Source organism: Typopeltis vanoorti, chromosome 1 (assembly GCF_054136105.1).
Source record: "Typopeltis vanoorti isolate ZY-2024b chromosome 1, IOZ_Tvanoo_1.0, whole genome shotgun sequence".
Classification (NCBI taxonomy): Eukaryota; Metazoa; Arthropoda; class Arachnida; order Uropygi; family Thelyphonidae; genus Typopeltis; species Typopeltis vanoorti.
In genome coordinates, this window is record NC_143549.1 from 53,178,178 (window position 1) to 53,202,846 (window position 24,669).

At 37.5% G+C, this 24,669-nt stretch overlaps 1 protein-coding gene across 1 annotated transcript in view; it reads right to left on the reverse strand.

Annotated features, from left to right (window-relative positions):
* LOC150109981 (uncharacterized) overlaps positions 1 to 16,234 on the reverse strand; it is a 58,840-nt gene extending 42,606 nt beyond the window's left edge. Inside the window, exon 1 of the mRNA XM_090416235.1 lies at positions 15,976 to 16,234. The gene's annotated coding sequence lies outside the window, so the exon portion shown is untranslated. The remainder of the gene's footprint in view (positions 1 to 15,975) is intronic.
* Between the last annotated feature and the right edge of the window lie 8,435 nt (positions 16,235 to 24,669).

A 24,669-nucleotide genomic window follows, 5' to 3' on the forward strand; every position in this document is an offset into this window, starting at 1 on the left:
TTATCGGAATGGATTCTCCTTTTTCTGACATGCGCAGAAGTGTCGAGGGATCTCTAATCGGTGGGCAAACTATACCTAAGACATCTGTCCCTCAAGAATTCCAGAAATTACATTTCCTTATTGCTACATGCAGTTTCATCATCCCAATTCATACTGCTGTAGTTAAAATCTCCCACAGCAATCATTCTTCTTGCACTTGGCAAGCTGAACTGCCTAAACATCTCCAGCTCTTCACTCTCTATGCTTCCTGGTTTGTAGCAACACCCCCACTAAAAATCTGGTGCTGCCTACCACTACCTCACTGCTCTCCAAATCCTCCACTCTGAGAGGACATCAGTCATCATTAGCACTCCACAACAGCATTTTCCCTTCCTATCCTGTCAAAATATGCTTTCACCCTGCTACTTATATTTCTGTCAGTATATCATCTTCTGTTAACCACATCTCAGAGATCCCAATAATCTTTAAACAGGTTGATAATATCAGCACCACCAATTCATCTCCTTTGTTCCGGATACTCCTGCCATTATTAAAAAGAATCAAGGTATTGTCACTGTTTCTATACCTATCATTTCCCCTCCAGACTGCACTAGATTCAGCATTACCCAATGTATTTCTCCTTCTCCCCAGCACCTATTCCAACAAGAGGCCACTCCTGCTACCATCCACCCTGATAATTCTGGTTTCCCTGTGTTGACAAGCACTGACTTGTTTCAGAGAACAGCATTCTCTCCAGATGCCTGCATCCTTCCCTCATTCAAATGCAAGATGTTTCCCTCAAATGTCCTACATGCATCCACATATTCCAAGCAAGCCTCTCTTTCATCACATTCTGGCTATTACTATTCATTATTGATGCTCTTCTCTACAGCTCTAATCTTCCCTGTCTCATTCGTTCATATAGCCTTAAGCACGAACCTCATCCGATTCACACTGCCTCTCAAGTCATTCATGCCCACCATCACAATCAACTCATTCACCCTTTTACCTCATTTAATTGCCATACATACCAAGCAAACACTCCTCAGGTATTCTATCTTAAACACCACTGATCATCATTGAGTCTCCATACATCACACCTCTTACCCCTGTTTCTTTCTCACCTGCATCCCTCACTCACACTCCTCTTAACACTTCCTTTCTTTTTTCTCCTACTTACCTGTTGTCCTGTCATCTCTCCATCCCTGGTTCCAGCACTCTCTCGTAGTTTTGTCATTCGCTCTCGTTTACTGGTTCTCCTATTCTCCCCTCTATTATTCCCATCTCTCTCTCTCCTACTCTGATTTGTTTTACATTCATTGTTTCCAGTCAATGAATTTTTTCTTCTTTCAGTGCACCTCTCTCTCTCTCTGCAAGCTACCTACTCTTCCTCGCCATTCATACTCCTATGTAACACCATCTTTGGAAACTTCAATGTTTCAAACTTACCATACTACCTACTTTTATTTTTTCATCCATATTCTGTTTATCTTCACTCTTGATCACGCTACTCATATCTCTTAATCAGTATTCTCCTACTATAAAAATCTGATGTAACTCTTCCAAGGTCTATTATACTAATGTCTAAATCAAAGTTCTTCCCATTTTCTACATTTTCCACAGACAATAAACCCTTGATTTAACTGACTTTGGATTTAACGGACAAAATTTCCGGTCCATATTGTTGGATTCTGAATGAAGAGAAATTGAAGTTATTGGTATTTCTTTCAGAATCCAACATGATCTTCCATAACATAAGCAAGACTTGTAAATATTGTTTATTGTTTGTCTCTTGCTTAAACTGTATTACTCATATAATTGCTCTGTATTTTGTCAGTTATTAATTAATTATATAATTTTAGGATATGTCATAATAATGAAAGGACTCTGTAGTAAATGCCATTTATTTTATTACTTTATTCCTTCAATAATATTATACGAAATTGTATGTATGTAACTTTATGAGCCTTTATGTAAACTGTAATATATGTTTTTTTTTTTTTTTTTTTTTTTGTTATTGTGAATGAAGATGAAGGTAAATTTGAGTAACTATAATATTTTTTTTTTATTAATTTTCATTATTGCATGTAAAGGTAAAATGTTATGTAATGCTTATACTTATGTTTCATTTTGATTGTTGTCATGGAGATGGAATTAAAACTAGATAGCGCGAGCTATGGTATTCAAAGGGAGATGGAATTGATATGAACTCGACTGTGAGAACAAGTTTTTGCCGGGAAAGAAAGTGAAGGTATATAAATGAAAAACGAGAGTATACAAGGGATCAGTAGACCAGAAGCATTCGCGATAGTGCGGTGAAGAAAGAGGGGGAAGCGGAGAGGTGGGAAGCAGGAAGCACTCATGGCAGCACGGAGTAAAGTAAGAGCCTGTAGTAATGGGAATTAAGTGTTGTAATTAGATTACGAAGGAACAGGATGCAAATTGGCAATTCAGAATATTGATAAGGAATTCTAAAGTTATGACTAATTCCAGAAATTTTAAGGAAGATTAGTGAAAAGTTGATTTTATTGCAAAGTAGTAAATGAGGAACAGGTGAATTTTCTAGTGAAAGTGTGTCTACATTTGTGATGTGCAGAGATTAATGATTAAGCTATTTTAAAGAAGATTACTTTTGAAATGTGTAGCTCCAGTGTGATAGTTAACTAAAGTTTTAAGTGTGCCTCAGTGAATACCACGAGCAAAGGATTTATCCGGTAAGAACTGTCCAATTTTATATTACTTCAGTGCAGAGATATATGTGTAATTCCTCACATTAACTATAACGTTTTTTGCTGAAATCGCCGGAGTATGAAGTATGAAAGTGTATAATGAAGCAGTTGTTGCCACCATTAATGTATTGAGACTTTACTGAGACTGTGTGATAATAGTAAAATTTGTTACTAAGAGATTTTGTGATATTGAACTCTATTAAAAGTTATTTTAATATTGTGAAAGCTATAAATCTGATAGCAGAATGCCCATAGACTGAATTTGTAAGATGTTATGACCAGTTAAGCTAAGACCTTTATATTATCTTGTTCTCAGAATTGAGTTTATATGTATAGTATATTATCCAGAATTAAATGTTTTGTTTTGCAGATTTTAAAATTGTGTTTGCCTGAATCTCTTTTACTGCACCGTTCATGAAATTATCGGACCTAGCGGGAGCTTCGAAAATAAGAGATATACTTGGCCTATGTAAGAAATAATATTGATATAAAATTAGTTAATGCTTGGTTACACTACATTTCATTAGACTAATCTAGATATAGAGTGGCGCAGTCTAAAAATATAAATTTCTCTATATTTAAATTAGTAATCAACCAGCAACTTATTACTTGTTTAAGAACAGAGCTAAAACAAGATGGTGGATCAAAAACAAGGAAATACGATCCAACAATATGTCACATGTGAAAATTAACTCTGTTAATTTTAAAATGCTTTTAACCAAGATTTGCTTATAATTAAATTAACAGGTTTTTTTTTTTTTTTTTTTTTAATTAATTTCCTGTTATTTTTAAGAAATTTTGGTGAACAGGCCATCATATGTTGGAAAAACACTGTAGTAATTTAGTTGACATAAGTCACCGCTCAGAAAACATGTTCGGCGAATAATTAGGATGTGATCACACCAATTACACTGTTAATTGGTTCTTCTGTAACGTGGTGCGACTTTCTGCAGCAGTTTTATTACACACATTTTTATAATTTTAAGGAGTTAATTATAAAAAAACGGGAGAATTCAAAAGTTCAAAACAAAACAAAAAAAAATAGTTTTTTTCAAAGCAGGATTACCTAAACCAAGTGCCTCAACATCATAGAACATTAACTTATCTAAAAGTGTGTGTAAAACATTTTTTTGTTATCACAGTGCTAATATTGATAAAATTACAGTATAGTGTTACAGATATTTTTATTTTAAAACATTCGCGATTTAACATACTTTCGATTTAACGGACACTCCTTATTAGTACATTAAATCATGGGTTTATTATATATGCACTCCCCGACCTCGCACTTGCCACATATCTAACTGTCAGGATGTCTACGTACCACAAGAACTGCATACCACAAAACACCTTGATATGTCCACAAAGGGGGTCATCCCTGAAAGTTGAATAAAGGTGTAATTAGTAATGATGTGACAACAAGATTTTTTACTTGGAGAGTTGGGAATGAATTAAAGATACCAAGAAATTATATACTTGGTTTAATCCATTATCCAAGTGTAAGCAAACAAAGTTTGTGCCTGAAGTATCTTGCAGGACTGGGGCAACTCATGGCAAAGGTGGTATAAGTTCTCATCACTTGCCTCATTATCCCATCATGCAAAGCACATCTCCTTGCGGACACGTATAATGCTTTGCATTAAAGGAAGGGTCACTACCTAGACCAGTTTCGACCTTTATTGAGGTGTTGTTTAAGTAAAGACCTCTATAAAAATTAGGCAGTCCCCCAGACCACTCCCTACGAGTGACTGAAAGACAGTCCAACTCAGTGGTGGCACCATTCAATGACAGGCTCACCCCACCACCAAGCAGAGACATAATCTCAGTGGTGGCCCTACTCAGAGATGGGAAAAAACCTACTCCCAAGCAGAGCCTCTCACATCTCAGGGAAAGCAACCACTTCTGCACAAAAGAACATCAGTGGGAGACTGAACCAGAGGTGGTGATACTGAGGTGGAAGTGATGGAGAAGTCATATTTCCATACACAAGTTGCCAAAAGGTGTCACACCTCATTTTTAAAAATACTCTGGATTAGAGATAGATAGTTGTTGAAAGCTTTTCACTTGGTTATATTATATATCAAAGATACCAAGAAATTATATACTTGGTTTAATCCATTATCCAAGTGTAAGCAAACAAAGTTTGCACCTGAAGCATCTTTGAGGACTGGGGAAACTTGTGGCAAAGGTGGTATAAGTTCTCATCACTTGCCTCAGCATCCCATAATGAAACCGGTCTGGGTAGTGACCCCTCCCTTAATGCATAGTATTATACATGTCTGCAAGGAGATGTGTTTTGCATTATTCACTTGGTTATATAAATTAAAGATACCAAGAAATTATATACTTGGTTTAATCCATTATCCAAGTGTAAGCAAACAAAGTTTGTGCCTGAAGTATCTTTCAGGACTGGGGCAACTTGTGGCAAAGGTGGTAAGTTCTCATCACTCGCCTCAGTATCCCATAATGCAAAGTACATCTCCTTGCCGACATGTATAATGCCATGCATTAAGGGAAGGGCTACTACCCAGACCGGGTTCGACCTTTATTGAGGTCTCATAAGTGGGAGCCAGACCCAGAAGTGGTCATACTGAGGTAGAAGTGATGGAGAAGTCATATTTCCATATACCAGTTGCCAAAAAGTGTCACATCTTATTATTAAAAATACTCTGGATTAGAGATAGATAGTTGTCGAAAGCTTTTCACTTGGTTATATTATAATTAAAGATCATCATCATTATGCATGTCAAGGATTTAGGCCTAGCATGGCCTGTTCTAGCCTTAGAAGTCACCGTTGAATCGTTTAAGAGGACGTCCTGGTTTTCTTTTTCCTAATGGCTTGTTTTGGTAATCTTTCTATTTTCATTCTTTGAACGTGTTCCATCCATTTATGTTTTTATATTTTTTAATTTTTTCTATTACTGATTCTTGGTTTAATTCTTTCATAATTTCTTTGTTTCTTTTGTGATAAAATAGAGTATACTTCGCAGTTTTTCTCATAAACTTCATTTCTGCAGTTATTAATCTGTTTTTTTTGTTTCATTGTCCAGATTTCACTTCCATACAATAAGACTGGTAGGGCTAATGTAGTGTATACTTTTAGTCTAGTTTGTTTTTGAACTAGGTTTGGTTTCAATATAGAGTTAATTACACCTGTTATTTTTAAATATTTAGATCTAAAATAGCTTTCAATAAGTTGTCTTCAGAATTTGTAATTATTATTTGGTCGTTGGCAAAAAAGAGTGTTTAAGTTCACAGTAGGAGAAAGTTTAATACCTTGCTGGAAATTTTTATTCCATTGAGAGGGCCATCCCTGTCGGACCACTTGGTTTATCTCTCTCGTATATGACAGCTGATGATTTAATCTATAACTAAAGATATACCAAGAAATTATATACTTGGTTTAATCCATTATCCAAGTGTAAGCAAACAAAGTTTGCACCTGAAGTATCTTTCAGGATTGAGGCAACTCATGGCAAAGGTGGTATAAGTTCTCATCACTTGCCTCAGTATCCCATAATGAAACCGGTCTGGGTAGTGACCCTTCCCTTAATGCATAGCATTATACATGTCTGCAAGGAGATGTGCTTTGCATTATGGGATACTATCGGTGTGGGTAGTGACCCTTCCCTTAATGCATAGCATTATACATGTCTGCAAGGAGATGTGCTTTGCATTATGGAATACTGAGGCAAGTGATGAGAACTTATACTACCTTTACCACAAGTTGCCCCAGTCCTGAAAGATACTACAGGCGCAAACTTTGTTTGATATCAGATATAAGAATTGTGATATCAGCATAAAACGTGTATAAGGCAAGTATGTCCGGTGAATCTCAGGGAAATGAGCATGCATACAAGCTATAAGACTATGTATATGAAAGAGGACAAAATGGAAATGATAGAGGATGTGAGGGAATTATTTGAGGTAGCAAAAGAGAAGAGTGAGAGAGTTAGGATGGTGAGTATCTTACCACGGTATGACAGCGAAGTGTTTAGAAGGAGGGCCATAACTGCCAATGACTTTATGCGTGGGTTATGCATGGAGAGTGGTGTGGAATTTGTGGATGTGTGGAATGAGTTTGATGGGTGAAAGGACTTATATAAGATGGATGGGTTACATTTGAATGGAGTTGGTGTACGGAGACTTGAAAAAGTGTTGATGAATGATGTGGAAGTGGATGTACAGACTCAGGAAAACTAGATTTATTAAGAGGGGGGGGGAGTATATATGCAGACTTTAGGGAGGCAGTTGAGTGTATGAATAAGTATATTATGCCTGAGCGAGTACGAAGGACAACAAATCAGAATGGGATAGTAAGTATAGTAAGGGATAGGACAAATGGGCTTCTGCAATTCATGTACACTAATGCCAGGAGTATTAGGAACAAGAAGAAAGAGTTTTTGGCCATAGTTGGCACTTCCAGGCCACAGGTTGTTGGTATTAGTGAAACATGGCTGACAGAAGATGATAACGCTAGTGGGATTGAATGCGATGGGTATAACGTGTTCAGGAGTGACAGGGTGAATAAAAAGGGGGGAGGAGTGTTATTGATGATAGCTGATGAGCTGCAGCCAAGGAGTATAGAAGATGAACTGCAGGATAGAGAAAAGAGCACGTTTGAGGCTGTTTGGTGTGAGATAGAATCTAGCAGAACAAAATATACAATTGGGTGCTGCTATAGACCAGGTGATGGAAAAGATGGTGGGGGATAGTATGTATAGGCAAATAGAAGAAATGAGTGGAAGGAGGGTAATTATTATGGGTGATTTCAATTATGGTAACATTGACTAGAAAGAGGAGAGGGCACATGGGAGGAAGGAATTTGATTTTATGCGGTTATTAAGGGACAACTATCGACGGCAACATGTAGTGGAAAATACCATGGGGCAGAGAGTACTGGACCTTGTAATTGCAACTGAGAATGTGGCTGTAACGAACATGACCATGTTGCCACCAATTGGTGAGAGTGACCATAAGGTCATGATTTGGGAGGTGGCTAAAGGAGTGGAATTTACAATTAAGACAGGGTACATGTGGAATTACCGGGCTAGTAAGTACGACAAGCTTAGGTGTGTGCTTGGCTCAGTGCCATGGCATGTAAAACTGCAAGAGCTGGAGGTTGATAGTGCATGGGAGGTGGCTAAGAACTGTTTGCAGGAGGCAATGGTTGACTGTATACCAAGAGTCCGAATAACAAATCAAGTAGGGGTTAAATGGATGAATAACACTATAAAGCTTGAGCTACAAAAAAAGAAACAATTGTGGAGGGAATTTAAGGAGAAAGGTGACCATCAGGCACAGGAACAGTATAAACCTCATGCCAGGATGGTAACAAGGGTGGTAAGAAAAGCAAAAGCAGATTACGAAAGAAATTGGCCATGCAGGCTAAAGAGAATCCCAAACAGTTTTTTCAATATGTTGCAAGTAAATGGAAAAATGCTCATGGTAGAATGATCTTAAAAAATGCTGAGGGTAGGGAGGTAACCGAATCAGTCGATATTGTGGAATTACTGAGCGAGCACTTTGCAAGAGTATATCATCCAGGTGGTGACTTTGCAGGAATGGAAGAACCAACAGCTTATACGAATTGTGATGAATAAAGTAGAGGTAACTAGTCTATTACAGAACCTCAATGTCAATACATCTGTGGGATTGGATGGTATACCAGCTCGTGTCGTACGTGAAGCGGCTAAAGAATTGTCAGTGCCCTTGACCATTTTGTTTAATTTGAGCCTCAGATCTGGGTCAGTCCCAAGGGGGTGGAAAGAGGGGAAAATAGTTCCACTGCACAAAGGTGGTTCCAAGGCTACTGTTGAAAATTACCGGCCAATCAGCATAACAGGAATCATTATCAAGGTCTTAGAGAAAATAGTCAAGAGGAAAATACAAGATTGGATAGAAGAAAATGGGATACTGTATCGGGGACAGCATGGTTTTGTGAAGGGTAGGTCATGCCTCAGTAACTTGCTCATGTATTATAACACAGTGACGGCTGAACTGGTAAGGGTAATGGGTTTACAGTGATTCTACTGGACCTTGCTAAGGCCTCTGACAGGATACCACATGGAATTCTAATCAGTAAATTGCAGCATATGGGGATGGACAAAGGGTTGGTGAGATGGATAGGAGGGTGGTTGATGGAGAGATATCAGAGAGTGGTTTACTCAGGAGTAGAGTCCACAAGACGGCCTGTGACTAGTGGTGTGGCACAAGGATCTGTTCTTGAGCCACTGCTATTTAATTTGTTCATTAATGATATAGGAAAGGATCTGAGAGGAACAGTTCATTTGTTTGCGGATGATGTGAAGTTGGGTAGGGCAATAGTGAATGCAGATGACATCAAAATTTTGCAGGATGATTTGGATAGATTGGAGGTCTGGGCTAAGGAGAATGGATGACAATTTAATGTAGCAAAATGTAAGGTTATGCATTTTGGAGTGAAAAGATTGGCGGCAGTTTACTGCATTGGTGGAACTGTGCTCCAGGAAATTGATGAGGCACGAGATTTAGGAGTGTTGGTGGATAAGGAATTGAAATTTAGGGGACACATTGCAAAAGTGGCCAAATCAGCTCATCAAATCACTTGGTTGCTGAAGAATACATTGACAAGCAGAGACAAGCAGGTTATTGTTCCTCTGTATCGAGCCTTGATAAGACCCCATCTCGACTACTGTGCCCAGATTTGGTCACCTAGGTTTCTTCTTGATGGGGAGGAGGTGGAGAGGATCCAGAGCCGAGTGACCAAGATGATAGCAGGTCTGTGGAATGAACCTTATGAGAACAGGTTGAGGATTTGTGGGTTGCAAAAATTGGTTGATAGGCAGAGGAGGGGAGATATGATTGAGACATTCAAATTACTGAAGGGTTTCTATAAAATTAATTCAGAAGATATTTTTGAGAACAGTGCTGGTTGTGGGAGGACTAGGGGACATCCATGAAAACTGGGCAAAAGTGTGGTTAGTAAAGGTGTTAGAGCTGGGTTCTTTACTTTTAGAGTAGTGAATGAGTGGAATGCGCTCCCTGAGTCTGTGGTGGATGCTGTGACAGTGAATGAGTTTAAGGCGAGGTATGATAGATACTATATGAATGTTGAATAGTTGTGATGAATATGATTTGGGGCCTCCCTCGATGAGTCTAATGACTCCCTGAAGTTGCCCATAATAATAGTAATTAAAAAGCTCTCACTTTTGAAGAGTCGAGACAGCCTCATTCAAACTGTCATGAAGAGGTGGGTCCTAGTTGAATTTTCATGTAAGAGTCATCACAAAGTTGTCAGTAAGGAGAAGAGACAACAGGTATGTTCGTCGACAGAAGAAAAGGCATTCATTGTTGACAGAGCTCGTCCTCATTGCCAGAAAAAGGAAGTCCATCAAAAGAAGAAATTGGTGGCTAAGTAAAGAGAATTTATTTATTAGGGGTGACTGAAACAAAAAAGACCAAAAGTGGTGAAATCTTTCTGAGCAATAAATACAAAATGTTATATTCAGGCAATGACAATCAAGGAAAAGAAGGAGTAGCCACAGTATTCAACACAAAATATGAGGCCAATCTTCTTGAATGGCAGTCAGTCTCAAGTAGAGTAATGTGGGCAAATATGAGAATGGGGAACTGGACAATGAGACTTATTTGTGTCTATGGTCCCACAGAAGGTTCTACTAAGGTAGAAGTGGAGGAATTTTTTGAGGCTTTAGAAAAAGCTTAGTGTTTATTTGAGTTGTAAGTCAGCAGTTAGAATTGAAGGAAGTACAGGAAGATGGTGTAATGTGAAATCTGGTGTGAGACAAGGATGTACATTATCCCCTCTCTTATTCATTATCTATATGGATCACATTATGAAGTAAAGTGGTATTAAACATGATATCAAAATTGGAGATGTTAATGTCAGCTGTTTGCTTTATGCAGATGATGTTATACTTCTAAATAAATCCGCTACAAGTCTGCAAGATTCTCTGACTAAATTGAATAGCTGTTGTAATAGATATGGTATGAAAGTCAGCAATAAAAAGACAAAGACAATGGAAAGAGGCAGAATCATTGAAAATGTCAACTGTGTTGTGAATGGAGAACCTGTAGAACAAGTAAAACATTTCAGCTACTTAGGCATGATTTTTACTGAAGATAGTAAATTAAATATAGAAATAGACAACAGAATCAGCAAAGCTGGTATGGTGGGAAGTCAATTGAATAAACTCATATGGAATAAGAGAGAAATTAGTCAGAACCACTAAATTAGCTGTATACGAGACAGTGTTCAAACTAGTTTTAACTTATGGATCTGAGAGCTGGGTCAGAAGTAAAACACTTGACCAAAGACTAGAGACCGCAGATATGAGAGTCCTGAGAAAGATTATAGGCGTGAACAGATGGCATCAATGGCAATATCATATTAAAAACGAGGATATTAGGAAAGAACTTGACATTGTCAGCATCCAGGAATGCGTTAGCAGAGCTAATCTCAGGTGGTATGGTCACCTAAACAGAATGGGCGAGGAAAGATTAGCAAAACAAGTTCTCTGCCAGGTTGGCAGCAAAACGACCTAGAGGAAGACCAAGATATAGTTGGATTGATACGGTACATAGTGCCTTAGACAATAGAAATATAAGATCTGATAATGTTGGAGTCTTGACAAGTAACAGACTGATTTGGAGGAAAATTGTAGATAGGAAGTTAGTAATGATATAATTTTTTCATGTAGTACTATCATATCCTGTACACCCCTTGTGGGTACATGGCAGGAATTTGACGATGATGACATGGTGTTAGTAATAACCAATCCGTGTTCTGAGCAGAAATCCAACAAATATTTGCATTATTATTAGCTTTGCTCTTTTCTCCAAATTTTCCCAATATATTTTTGTATGTCTGACTATCATTTCCCACTCTGCTATTTAGATCCCCAACAAGGACCAACTTTTCCTTTTTAATTGTGTCAGTTGCTTTTTCTAAAGCATAAAAAATTCCTCCATTTCTACCTTAGTAGAACCTTCTGTGGGACCATAGGCACAAATAACACTCATTGTCCAGTTCCCCATTCTGATATTTGCCCACATCACTCTACTTGAGACTGCCTGTCATTCAGGAAGATTAGCCTCATATTTATTGTTGAGTACTATGGCTACTTCTTCTTTTCCTTGATTGTCATTGCCTGAATATAACATTTTGTATTTATTGCTTAAAAAGATCTCACCAGTTTTTGTCTTTTTTGTTTCAGTCACCCCTATTATGTCGAGCTGGTACTTATCTAATTCCTCAGCTAACTCCATTTCTTTGCCATTCAGGCTTCTTATGTTGATAGTATACTGATCTTTAACTCTGGTGATGTTGAGTTGGGGTGTTTTTTCAGATTTGTTCCAGTAGTTCAAATGTTCACTGTTCACCCTGGTTCCCTGGTGAAAACAATGGGGGCCTTGTTTAACCAGGTGAAAGCCCAAGCCAGCATGAAATTTTGTCATGTTGTACCATCATTTTGTAATTTGGTTTAAGCCAATAAGAATTACAATTTGGTTGGCTAAATCCCAAATTGCCAGTCCATCCTCATTCGTTCAGTATCCAGGTAGATAACCAACAGGGTGCACCACGCGAAGGTGAGGATTGGACATTAGGTCAGAAGCCCTGGTCGGTTCTCCACATTCCTTTAAGGGCTATGTGGAGGTCTCCTCTCAGTTATACAGCTTTGACCCTTAAGCACCCCTGTTGAAAAATCACAGTGTTAATATGATAATAATCCTATCAACAGCTTTAATGCCTTGATCATATCTCCCCATATACCAAACTCTGCAGTCTGAATGCCCTCAGTCTATCCTCATAATCAACCTTGTATAGTCCTAACATCATGTATGTTATCTGCCTCTGCACCCTCTTCAAGGTTACTTCATCCCCCCCCCTTCAAATCCCTGAAGGAGGATGAAGTTTGTGTATTTCTGAGAACAGAAATGTGGTCTGATCAAGGCTTTATACAATGGGACCAGAACACCTTTATCTCTCTTGGTCAATATTCTACTCAACATTGTGTAATTCTCTGTGATGTCTTCACATCTGTTGCAATATGTCCTTGGAACTTAAAATCTCTATCCACAATCACCCAAAGATCCTTTGCTTCCTCAATTCTTCCAGTATTACTCCACCAAGTGTGTATGAAGCATCTTATCTAAATCCCAAATTTTAAAAACCCTACATTTAACTCCATTAAACTGACATCTCCATTCATTTGCCCACCTTCCCAGCCTATTCAAATCCTCTTTAAGAGCCAAAAACATCAGCATTATTATAATAACCCTCTAATAACTGAATTAATAATATTATTAATGTGTGTGTTTTCACACACACAGCCTTCTAATATGAATTCTAGAAAGCACCTAAATTTAAATACATGATCCGTTCAATGAAGACCTGAACAAGGACACTGCTATTAATGAGGAACTTGTTTTATAGGCTTGATGTAGTGAAACGACACTGAGAAAGAATTAACACACATGTACACACACATGCGTGGATGAAAGACAAGAGTTCTAATTAGGTGGAGGTGCACTCTGTGGGCACCAGTTAGCAGCCCACACCAGAATCTCAGTGTTAGCATTTTTCATATTTTGGAAAGTTTTATTGTTATTATTATCATCATTATGTGACACCTCCAGGGAATCCAAAGACTCATCGAGGGAGGGCACCTACTCTACAGCTCTCTCTCCCTCAACAAACTGCAACTACACCAACACTTGTATTTTCACAGGTAATCACAAACATCCATGCATATGGCTGGATTCCAACCTGCAGCCTTTTGGCTAGAGAGTGGATATGCTAACCACTCGGCCAACCAGGCCAGCATGCAACCATATTTATTCAAATAAGGCTGATTTTTAGAGCAGCTACAGATTCCAAAAACAGTATTTCCTCTAATAAATTTAGTGTGATGAAGCATGGTGGTCTTTTTCTGACTGATTCATATGAACATTACCTAAAGTATGGTCTGCAAGGCCCAACTGACTAGTCTTGATTGCAGATGTTTTTTTATGTTCTATGTAAGTGAAATTCCTATTCTTCCTATCTGTCCATAGAAGACCAACTTTGCAACTTGCAAATTCCATCATCTATTAGAAGTTTTCGTTCAGCACTGGAATAGCTCTGTGCATGTATTATCTGAATACCATTATATGTCTTCATTTTCTTTAACTAGTCTTTTGATGTTGCAGCACCATCATCCCTTTTCAATTCCTTCCTCTAAAGTGGTTGGTTGTCTAATAGAGTGAAGCACTGATTGCAGTGCTCCACAATAGAGCACTTCACTGAATGCCAATACCTGAACTTCAGGATTTTTTTCTAATGTTCTTTTTTTTAACGTTCTATGTAAGTGAAATACCTATTCCTCCTATCTGTCTATAGAAGACTAACTTTGCAACTTGCAAATTCTTTCAGTCTGTTTTGATGACTTCTGGTAATATTTTTATTTTTACTACTTTTCAATTTCAACAACAAAGGGAATATCTTTAATAGAATTTAAAATAACCAGATTCAATTATGTGCAATATAGTGTGTTGATATAGATCTGGCATGCCTCTGTCATTTTGCTCCCAACCCATTATTTCTTTGTCAGAATGATACCTGTAACACTTGTTCTAGTGCCTACTAACCAATTATAAGTTCTTTGTAAGAAAACAAAGTTTGCATATAAATTATCTTCATTCAAACTAGGCTAATTGTTATAGACTGTTGAATTATGATCAATTGCCTCATATCAGTAGCCTGGTCAGAAAGATACTTCATGTGTCCTGAAATAGCGTGCTGTGCATTATGGGCTACTGAGGCAAGAGTAATTTGTTCATTTCACTCTCTAATGTATCAAAGTATCCTGCAGCTTACATTGGGTTTACATTAATAAATGTCTCTTTCAATTTTAATCTACGTATCTTATATAATGGACAAATTCATCCACATTTGAAATATCTGCAGAAGCATCTAGAAAAAGCTTAACTCTACTGGAGTCTTCAATTATTTCCTTACATAATTCTTGTTTAATACCATCAGCAAAACTGACGTGATGACATTCACTGACAACTTGACAGTGAATGAAATTATGTTTTAAAAAAAATAATAAATAAATGTGAGTTATACAAAGGAAATATATTCTGAATGCATTCAGAACCTAGATGCAATTTTACTCACCATTTGTCTGTGATAACTTGCCAGGGGAAAGTGAATTTTTAGAGCCCTGGTTACCAATGTCTATAGACAAAGAATTTTTTGTGTGCATAGGGGATATATTTCCAAATGAGAAGTTTGGAAATGATTTCATTAATCGAACATTTTTTTTTTTTTATGGTTAGATTTTCGGAACATATTTATTTACATAAATAAGAACATTACAAAACACTGGGGGACATCTGGAAGTCTAAAAATATTTTTGCGAGACACTCATGCTACTTAAAGAGTATCTTACAGAACAGGCAATTCTTCACTCTACTTTTAACTTCCGAATGGCGAAAAAGATGTAAATAAATGAATACCAACGTATTCATAAAAACTATTTGAACTCATTAAAACACTTACTACATCATTGAAATCCGGATTCTAAACTTCACTGCTTTAAAATAAAATAACGTTGCAGTGGAAGAACACGTTCTTCTTACTAACTAAATAGCAATTAACAGCACCTTACATTGTTGGGTACTACTACTGTTTAGTGTTAATAAAACTGAACTGTCATTAATCAAAACTGTGCCTGATTCATCGTGGGCCTCCCTCGATGAGTCTAAGGACTCCTTAGAGCTGCCCGTAATATTAATTAACTTTTTTTTTTTGTGAGCAAAAGTTCAACACGTTGTCAGTGTTGTGCATATAGTATCAGACATGTGTTTAGAATAATTAACACAAATGGGTAATGCTTATTAGAGATAATCTACAAAATTTAACTGATTTCTAACCATTATTCATACATATGAATTCATAAACTTTTTTTCTTTTTTTTTTTTTTCTTTTTGTGAATAAAAGTTCAGCACGTTTCCAGTGTTGTGCATATAGTATCTGACATGTGTTCAGAATAATTAACACAAATGGGTAATACTTTTATTATTATTATTATTGTTGTTGTTCCGGGAAACTCCAAAGAGTTTCCCGGAACAATAATAATAATAAAAGTTACTTATTAGAGATAAAAAAATTACTTATTAGAGATAATCTACAAAATTTAACTGATTTCCGAATTTAATGTTATACTGATCACCTTAACGAATAAACATAAATGAAGACGGAAAACACGAAAGAAAAACTCACATTAATACCCAGCAACCAAAGCTAAAACGTTTTCTCCATTTAAAGCTGGCGGGAACATGTTGCTGAAATCAATGTCGTATAGCGGGGTGACTCATTAATCTAGCTACCAAACATCAAACATAAGCCCAGATTACCTGTTAGATATCTTATTTTAATTTTAAGCACTCACATATATTTGAATATTTCAAATATGTATGTGTGTATACACACACAAGCAATCGCGCGAGCACCACACAATTTGGAATATGTGAAAGTTTAAAATGCCCGTAACTAATTAAGGTTTTCCAGACATTTTTCAGCCATTTCTAGAGTTTGACATTCAGTGTTGGTCCTTCCAGTAGAAACTCAGCTAGAACACAAACATCTTGGTGGTGGTGAATTAGATTAAGCGGAGAAGTAAATGCGAGTTATTTACTGGTTGCTCTTGGAAAATGCATTAATGAATAAACTTATTTATTTGAATTACATACGTAAAGTGAATACTAGATCCATCATTATTTCAAAGCCGAATGTTTGAGGAAACTATGAAATTTTCTTAAGTTGACCTGAGAACTTACGAAAATACAATCCTCGTCTCCCCGAGTAGCCCTAGTTTGCACTACTTAAAAGACATGGGCGCTACCCAAGAGTCCATATATTCGACTTTTATTAATGCATTTGAAAAATGTTTCACTGGCCTAATAGCTGTTTCTAACTGAGACAACTCTGGGATGCCGAGGATTGTACTCTCGTAAGATCTCGAGTCAAACTTACAAAACTTTCATAGTTTCGACGAAAATAAAACATTATTCTGCTTTGAAATAATGATGAATGTAGTATCCACTTTGCCTAGGTAATATTACGTCGCCGAATACGTAACTTGCACAGTCACGTGATCCTATAGGATAATGTATTATTATAATATATATATCTCAGACGGAAGGCAAGTGAAGCTCTCAAGGGGCTCCTTCGCTTAAAGAACAAGATGTGGACCAAACTGACCGATGGGTATTTTCTGTGTCTTCCAAACAGAAAAATATTTAAATTAAAGATACCAAGAAACTTTATACTTGGTTTAATCCTCTTTCCAAGTGTTAGCAAACAAAGTTTGTGCCTGAAGTATTTTCAGGACTGGGGTAATTCGTGGTAAAGGTGGATTGCTTCACATCACTTACCAGTCTGGGTAGTGACCCTTCCCATAATGCAAAGCACATCTCCTTGGCAGTGCCGTAACGAAAGAGGCGCCCGCCACGGGCGCTACTAGGTTTGGGGTGCGAAACGTATAAAAATTTTGGATTAGGGGGCACAAGTTAGACACTTGCCACAGGCGCTTCATACCCTCGCTATGTTGCCGCTCCTTGCAGACAAGTATACCAAGGCAAGTGATGTGAAGTCATACCACCTTCACCACGAATTACCACAGTCCTGAAAATACTTCAGGTGCAAACTTTGTTTCTACATCAGCCTTTCCACAACACTAGATAGGTCACATATATAATCACTCTTGTAAGACGGAACTATCATACATTCTTTCCAGTGGTGTGGAATCTTTCTTGACTTGAGACTCAAGTTATTATTATGAACTACTCAATGGAGCCCTTAGACACATTGGCCATAAACGTTAAGCATTATCCAACATTCACACAGTATCTTTAATACTTTGTTTTGAACTCACTCACAGTTATGGCACCCCATAACAAACTCTGGCAACCCATTCCACTCATTTACCACTCTCCAAGTAAAAAAAATCTAATTTCAACATCCCTGCTAACTACACTGTTGTTCCATTTACATGGTCCCTAGTTCTCCCACCACTAGACCTCTGAAAAATTTTCGTTGTATCCGAGATCCGTTGCTCAATTCGAAGAACGATGGTACCCTACGCCTGCAAGAAGCCTAAGTTCAATTCTTGTAATCAGGAGAGGAACTTTTATATGGTTGTTTCAATTTAAGGTGAGTTAGCCAATCTCATACGAGGATGGCAGGATTTTTCATCGCTCTTACAAAAAATGCCTCTGATGGTGGTGAGCAGTAGATGGTTTTGGCAAAGGTGATGATGAAGCTAGTGGTGGTCTGTTGTAGTTGGTCGAGACAAAGAGTTGTAGAGTCGGTTTCTTCCCTTGATGAGTCTTTGGACTCCCTGGAGGTTTTATGTAAAAACACCTGCAGCAAATTGTATAACATAATCAATAATCATATCACCTCTTTTCCGCCTGTCTACCGTTTTCTGTAAACACAAATATAATCTTCAAGCTGTCATCATAAAGTTCATTCCATAGACCTGCTATTATCTTGGTCACTGGCTTCTGGATCCTCTTGACCTCCTCCACATTGCAGAGAAACCCGGATGACCGGATGTACACCCACTAATCAAAATGGGTCTTACCAAGGTTCAATGATAAGTATAATAACCTATTTGTCTATGTTCTTTAGTGTGTTCTTCAGTAACCAAGAAATCTGATGTGCAGTTTCAGCACTTTTGCGATATATCCTCTAAACTTTAACACCCTGTCAAGTAACTCCCTGGTTTCGTCAATTTTCTGGAGAAAAGTTTCATCAATGTGGCACAACGATGATAATCTCTTCTCCCCAAAATGCATAATAGTAACTTGTATACTAATAGCAACATGTGGGAAAAAAATAAGATGTTCCATATTAATATTGCTGTAATCCTGTAGTCCATACTTAAGATTATCTGCATAATTTAAATCATGAAGCATTATTATGATTAACGGCCTGGGTATTCATATGAAAGTGACATTTGTATTCACAGACCCATGGAACCCCAATACATGGTCAGAGTTCTAGTAATGACTAGCAGAACTTTTTAAGTCGTTTTTCGACCCTTTCCAAAAATTAATCGAATTTAGCATAGGTAAATGTTTTTTTTTCCTACTGAAAAACTCGCGTTTTTCGTCCCCTGAGCTCAAGAAAATCGACCATTGAACGAAAACTATTTCAGATAATAATATATTATGTGAGTTTGGGACCGTACTGGCATGTCCACTCCTCACTGATTGCCGAATAAAATTGGCAGCAGTCTTGAGCCTTCTATCTCTGACTAGCTAACGGCAGACACTACATTTCAGGCCCCAATATTGGAGCAAAAACTACATTGACTACTCCCTGTGGAATAATGAGTGTTAGTGGATTATTTTAGCCAGTTATTATTATTATTATTTGTAGTAGTAGTAGTACAGTACGCTCACAGATACGAGACCCATCGACACATCTGCGCATATCGAAAGAAGGAGAATCCATTCCGATAATCGGGTAATCAATCCGTATTGTGGGGTGAGTGTTTATTATAACAGGGCGGAAAATTAACTTCTCTTTTATGATCATTGTAGTTTTTAAACTGGTAACTATTTTGCTTGTATAACAGTTGGAAAATTTTATGATTACAAAGCAGGTGATTTTGCGTGTTGGTGACCAATTTGTACATCTCCTTATTTCTTTCTGCCCTTCAACGTGAATTGACTCTTCTTGGCAGTCTTCCAACGACAGCTCGCTTAGGTGGTCGAACTATAGTATAGAAGTATTTCCAGTGAATCAGAAGACTCATTGCAGGAGATCCTTCATTCACACACACACACACGCACAATAACAATTATACTTCTCCTTAAAATCATACACTAATGAAGCATTTACAGCTGGCTTTGGCAACCTATTCCACCAAATGATCACTTCCAATCAAACACATATAATCCTAACACCTTTGATTGCCGCATTCTTCAGTGTCACTCCTGTACCACCTCTTTAATAACTTATGATGTGTCTATCACGTCTTTTCTGACTATCAGCTTGTTTTAGAAGCATACACCTTCAAATCTTTCCCATATGGAGCATATCAAAGACACAATATTTGCCACTCAGCTCTTTATCAACTCTACAACTTCTTTAGCTCGGGATTTGGGACTATTAGAGATATGGTTCTTAAAACTTTGAAACTTGCATTAGCCATGTAATTTCCCCCATTGTGCTAGTCGATTTATGTCTTCTGCAGGATCTATGCATCATCTTCATTTACCATTACTCCTCCTCATCATCATTATCAATGAAGAACACTTTGCTGTAGAAATTAAACAATAGTAGGATAATACCAATCTCTGTGGCACACCACTAACCTGTAATATCCTGGAATGAACTCTTCTAAAACACCTCTTTGATATTGTTTCTATTGCCATTCTCTAATTCACATCTCCAGATTCATATCAATTCTGATATGCTCAGATTTATGCAAAACACTTTTATGTGGGATCCTCTCAAATGACTTTGCAAAGTCTAATAGTATCAGTGAGCAGCCATTTCCCTTACCTTTATTGACCTATGATTTCAGTGAGGATTTTTTCCATGACTACAGGTCATAAAGAGTCCAGTTATTCCTGTCGTGAGCATTTCTTTTTCATTTTCTTCCAACTTTCTTGATCATTGGGTTCTCTCACCTTAAGGCCGGTCTTCCAGGTTTCCTTTTGGTATCTCTCAGATACCAATTTGTTACTCTAACTATCTATCAGTTGTCTCTTATTCTGACAAGATGTCCTACCCATATATGGGCTATTTCCTTTATCCAAATTTATTATAAAAGTAAGAAAATTACTAAGTCAAGACAAGACCTATCCTCCACAAAACCATGTTTCCCCTTAAAAGTACCATATTAATATACACTCAATCATGAATTCTGTGTTTCAGAAATTTCTTAACCACTACTCTTGAAATGCTGATTGACCAATAATTTTTTACGTCTATCTTGGTACTTTTCCAGTACTTTATGAAGGCAAAATTTCCCTCGCTATATTGTAGAATCTCATGTTTAAAGTTTATATATTGTGCAAATGTCGAGAAGCTAATTCGCGTTGTATTAGTACTTTGGGTTAATTATATCACTGTCCTACGAGCTCGTGCGATCTGTCGTTACTATGCAGAGTTCTGGCAGTAACCTTATGAAGGTAAAAAATCCTTTTCTAAATATTATTAGTTCATGACACCTCCAAGGAGTCCGAAGACTCATTGATCGAGGACATCCCCCCCCCCTTTACATCTATCCATCTCCACCACTACACCAAACGTCTACTACCATAATCACTACATCATGGCCATCCACTACCCACCACCACCACTAATAGTATTTTTCTATGCATATCGTGTGTTCTGAAGGGCTGATCAATCTGCATGCAGGATGAAAAACAGCTTCCAGGAGAAAAATGCCACCTACTTCCATATGTGATTGGCTAACTGACCTTCAGTTAAAAAAAATCCATATGAAGATTCATTCCATCACTACGAGAATCAAACTTAGGTCTTTTCCAATCGAAGGGTACAACGTGCCGTTGTTCTTCCAATTGCGATATGAAGGCCTAAAAATTTAGGCCCCAAAAAAATCCAACACCCACAACAGTCATCCACAACCCAAGTGCACATCAAATCAACGATATCTTCAAATCTGTTCCAAGAAAACAAGCATTTGAAAAAATGCATTTTTAGATTAATTTTAACTGTTAAAAACAAATTCACCTTTGGTCAGAGGAGCTTTCTGTAATACAAGTAACGTAAATTAAAAGTTGGGGCAAAAAAGTCTTGCTTTTTAAAGAAATTCTGAAATTGACCACACAAAGAAAGGATTTGGTGGTTCAAATCTAGTCGCCGACTAGAGGAAATTTTTCACCTTTTTTTCCACCGGCTCCTGAGTTAGTCGACCTCTGGCACGGGATAGCGGTTTTTTCTCCCTGAAACTCGTGTTTTTCGTCCCGTAAACTCAAGAAAATCGACTGTCGAACCCACACTATTTTCAGACATTTAAAATATTGTGTTAGGGTTAGGGACCACGAGATAGCGGCACTAGCTTGTCGCTTTCTTCACTGCGTACCAATGTATCAGTGATAGCCTTGTATCTCTCTGATTGGCTACCAGTGGAGATTGAACTGCCCACTCAGTCTCCAAATGTTAGAAAGAGCAATCGACCCAGCCTACTCCCTATACGGGAACAATTAGGCGTTAGCTGATTTTTTTAAATTATTTTTTTTGCATAATATATCCAAGAAAATTAACAAATCATGACTTGAACAATGAAATAAAATAACATGAAAAACTTATGTAAGTAAGCAATTTAAGTATTCAATCTAAATTAATAAAATGCCCAAATTGTGATTTGTTCCATCAAAACAGTACAGTATGCTGTAAACAATGAATTAATCTTTTGTCTTTGCTTTAAATATTTGAAAGAATGTTAAATTTCAAACGTATGCTGCTGTGATAATGAATTTAATATTATTTTCTTGTGTGTAATGGCCATTTATTGTTTGAAACTGTTTCAACATTGTCACTCGTGGAATTTAAGTTCAGCCTACGATGAAAGTTACATTACTTTTTATTTTTGACTTTGAATAAGTTGATTAATTTCCACTGTTCAATACTTCTGAAGTTCTCTTTTCTTCACTGAAACAGTTATATTATTTGAGTGAATCTATATGTAACTAGAATTACATCCTGATAGTAAAATGCTACTGCAAATCTCAAAGCATTTCACAATATACACAACGATGCCAAACCTTGGTTTTATGGAAAAAGCTGCTTACTTTTCTCTGCTCAAATAACAGGAATTTATAACATTCCCTTTGTTCAATGAAGCAGCTACAGCTATACATACGTAAAGGGAATACAAACATAAAATTGACAATTGACAATTGACATTTATGAAGTAAGGGGTGAAGCGAAAAGCTTTTCATATTCCCCGTTGTCTGTAACGGTCACAGTGAGGGCAAATATTATGAGCAGTTTGCTCGCCCAGAAAGGGCATTGTGATTATACATCACTAAAGGAAATTAAAATGGCTTTTGGTCTTTTGTGTTTGAATGTATCCGTAGGCTCATAGGCTACACTTGCTGAACTAGATCATTGGGATGAGTGGACGTCTTTAGGAAGAACTTCGCAGCTAAAGTTTGTAGGAAGGAGAAGATATAAGGAATATTTGTATCTCGGTGAAGTTGATGATTTCTGACGAACCATGAGGCGTTTAGGATTATTCTCAAGCATTTGTTCTGAACCTTTTGCAATTTGATAATATTTGTAGTGGAGGTGTGGCTCCAGGCTGGAGAACCATAAGTAACAATAGGACGAATCGTCAGCTGGTATAAAACCAGTTTGATTCTGATGTTTAGCTTGCTGCTTCTGTTTATTAGGGGGGGGAGGTAAATCTGAGCGATGGCTTTAGATGCCTTTGTACATGTAGCCTTGATGTGTTGGTTAAAAGTTAATTTTTTGTCGAGGATGACACCTAAGTATTTGGTTTCCGTCTACCAGGGAATTTTGGTGGTAATTTTGAATAATAAGATGTCTCCTACAGGAGATATCGACCTTTTGGAGGATAATAGCTGAACGTTTTTGGAGATTTACTTGCAGTCTCCATTTGGAGAACCATCTTTCTAATTTTAGAGTTTTCTTGAAGTTTTCTAGTAACGAAATGTGGTCGTAGAGATCTGACTAATAATGACACAGCCGGAGTGCCACAGGGATCACTACTAGCAATAGAGCCAGTAGTGATCCCTGTGGCACTCCGGCCAAGATCGGTCGCTGAGATGAGGTAGTGCCGTTAATCATGACTTTGCATGGTCCTGTTTTGCAGATATGGACTAACTAAATGTGTCGAGTTCATTGAGATACTAGCTGAGATAAATTTATGTAACAATCCAAAATGCCATATTTTGTCAAATGCTTTGGATAGGTCAAGGAAAACAACTCCCGTGTATCGACGCCAGTTGTAGCTGGTAGCAATGTATTCCACTATTCTGTGGATTTGGTGAGTAGTACTGTGGCATTGCTGAAAACCGACCTGCTCTTTAGGAAGGATGCCTAGTTCATTTATTGAGGCTTGAAGACGTGCGAGGATGACTTTCTCTGCAATCTTGCCTAGTTTGGAGATAAGACTGATTGGCCGATAATTTTGAGGGCAGGTGAGGATCCTTGCCAGGCTATGTATAGGAATTACATCGACCAGTTTCCAGGTGGAAGGAAAATAGTGAAGACTTAGGATTGCATTTAAAGTTATGGTCAAGTGCACTACAGATTTTTCGGGGAAAGAAGTTTGATCACCCGATTAGTAATGCCGTCTGGCTCAGGAGCTTTTTTGTTCTTTAATTTTTTAATAATGTCATGTATCTCAGCAGGTGATAGGTGATGTTGGTGCAACACGGTCAGAGCTGGTGTCAGGAAATTTGAGTGAGTGTCTGACCTTGCTGTGAATCTTATATACGTGATCAGAGTCAAGGTTTTCATACGAAGGCGTGTATTGCTCCTCCAAATTGTTTGCTATAACTTCTGCTTTGTCTGTATCTATGTGAGAAAGGCCTTGGTCAGAGAATATTGGGGAAAAGGATCTCTCTTTGTTTCTGATATTTTTCAGTATTTCCCAGATGGAGTGATCAGTAGGTGAAATAGAGGCTGACTTTTCTTCCCATACTTGGTCTCTATGAGCTTTGAGTGCATCTCTTACTGCCCAATTTAGCTGTTTACAGCTGTTTTATCTTGTGGTGCACACGTGTTATGCAATCTTTTCCTAGCTCTGTTTTTGTCTCTGACCAAATTCATGATATCTTCAAGCGCATGATCTGGCTTGCGGGCAGATTTGTAGGAAGTAGCTACCGTTATAGCAGAAATAATTTGCTGTGTGAGATTTGTAACTGCAGTTTCTACTTCTTTTGTGCGTATGTGAGGAACAGG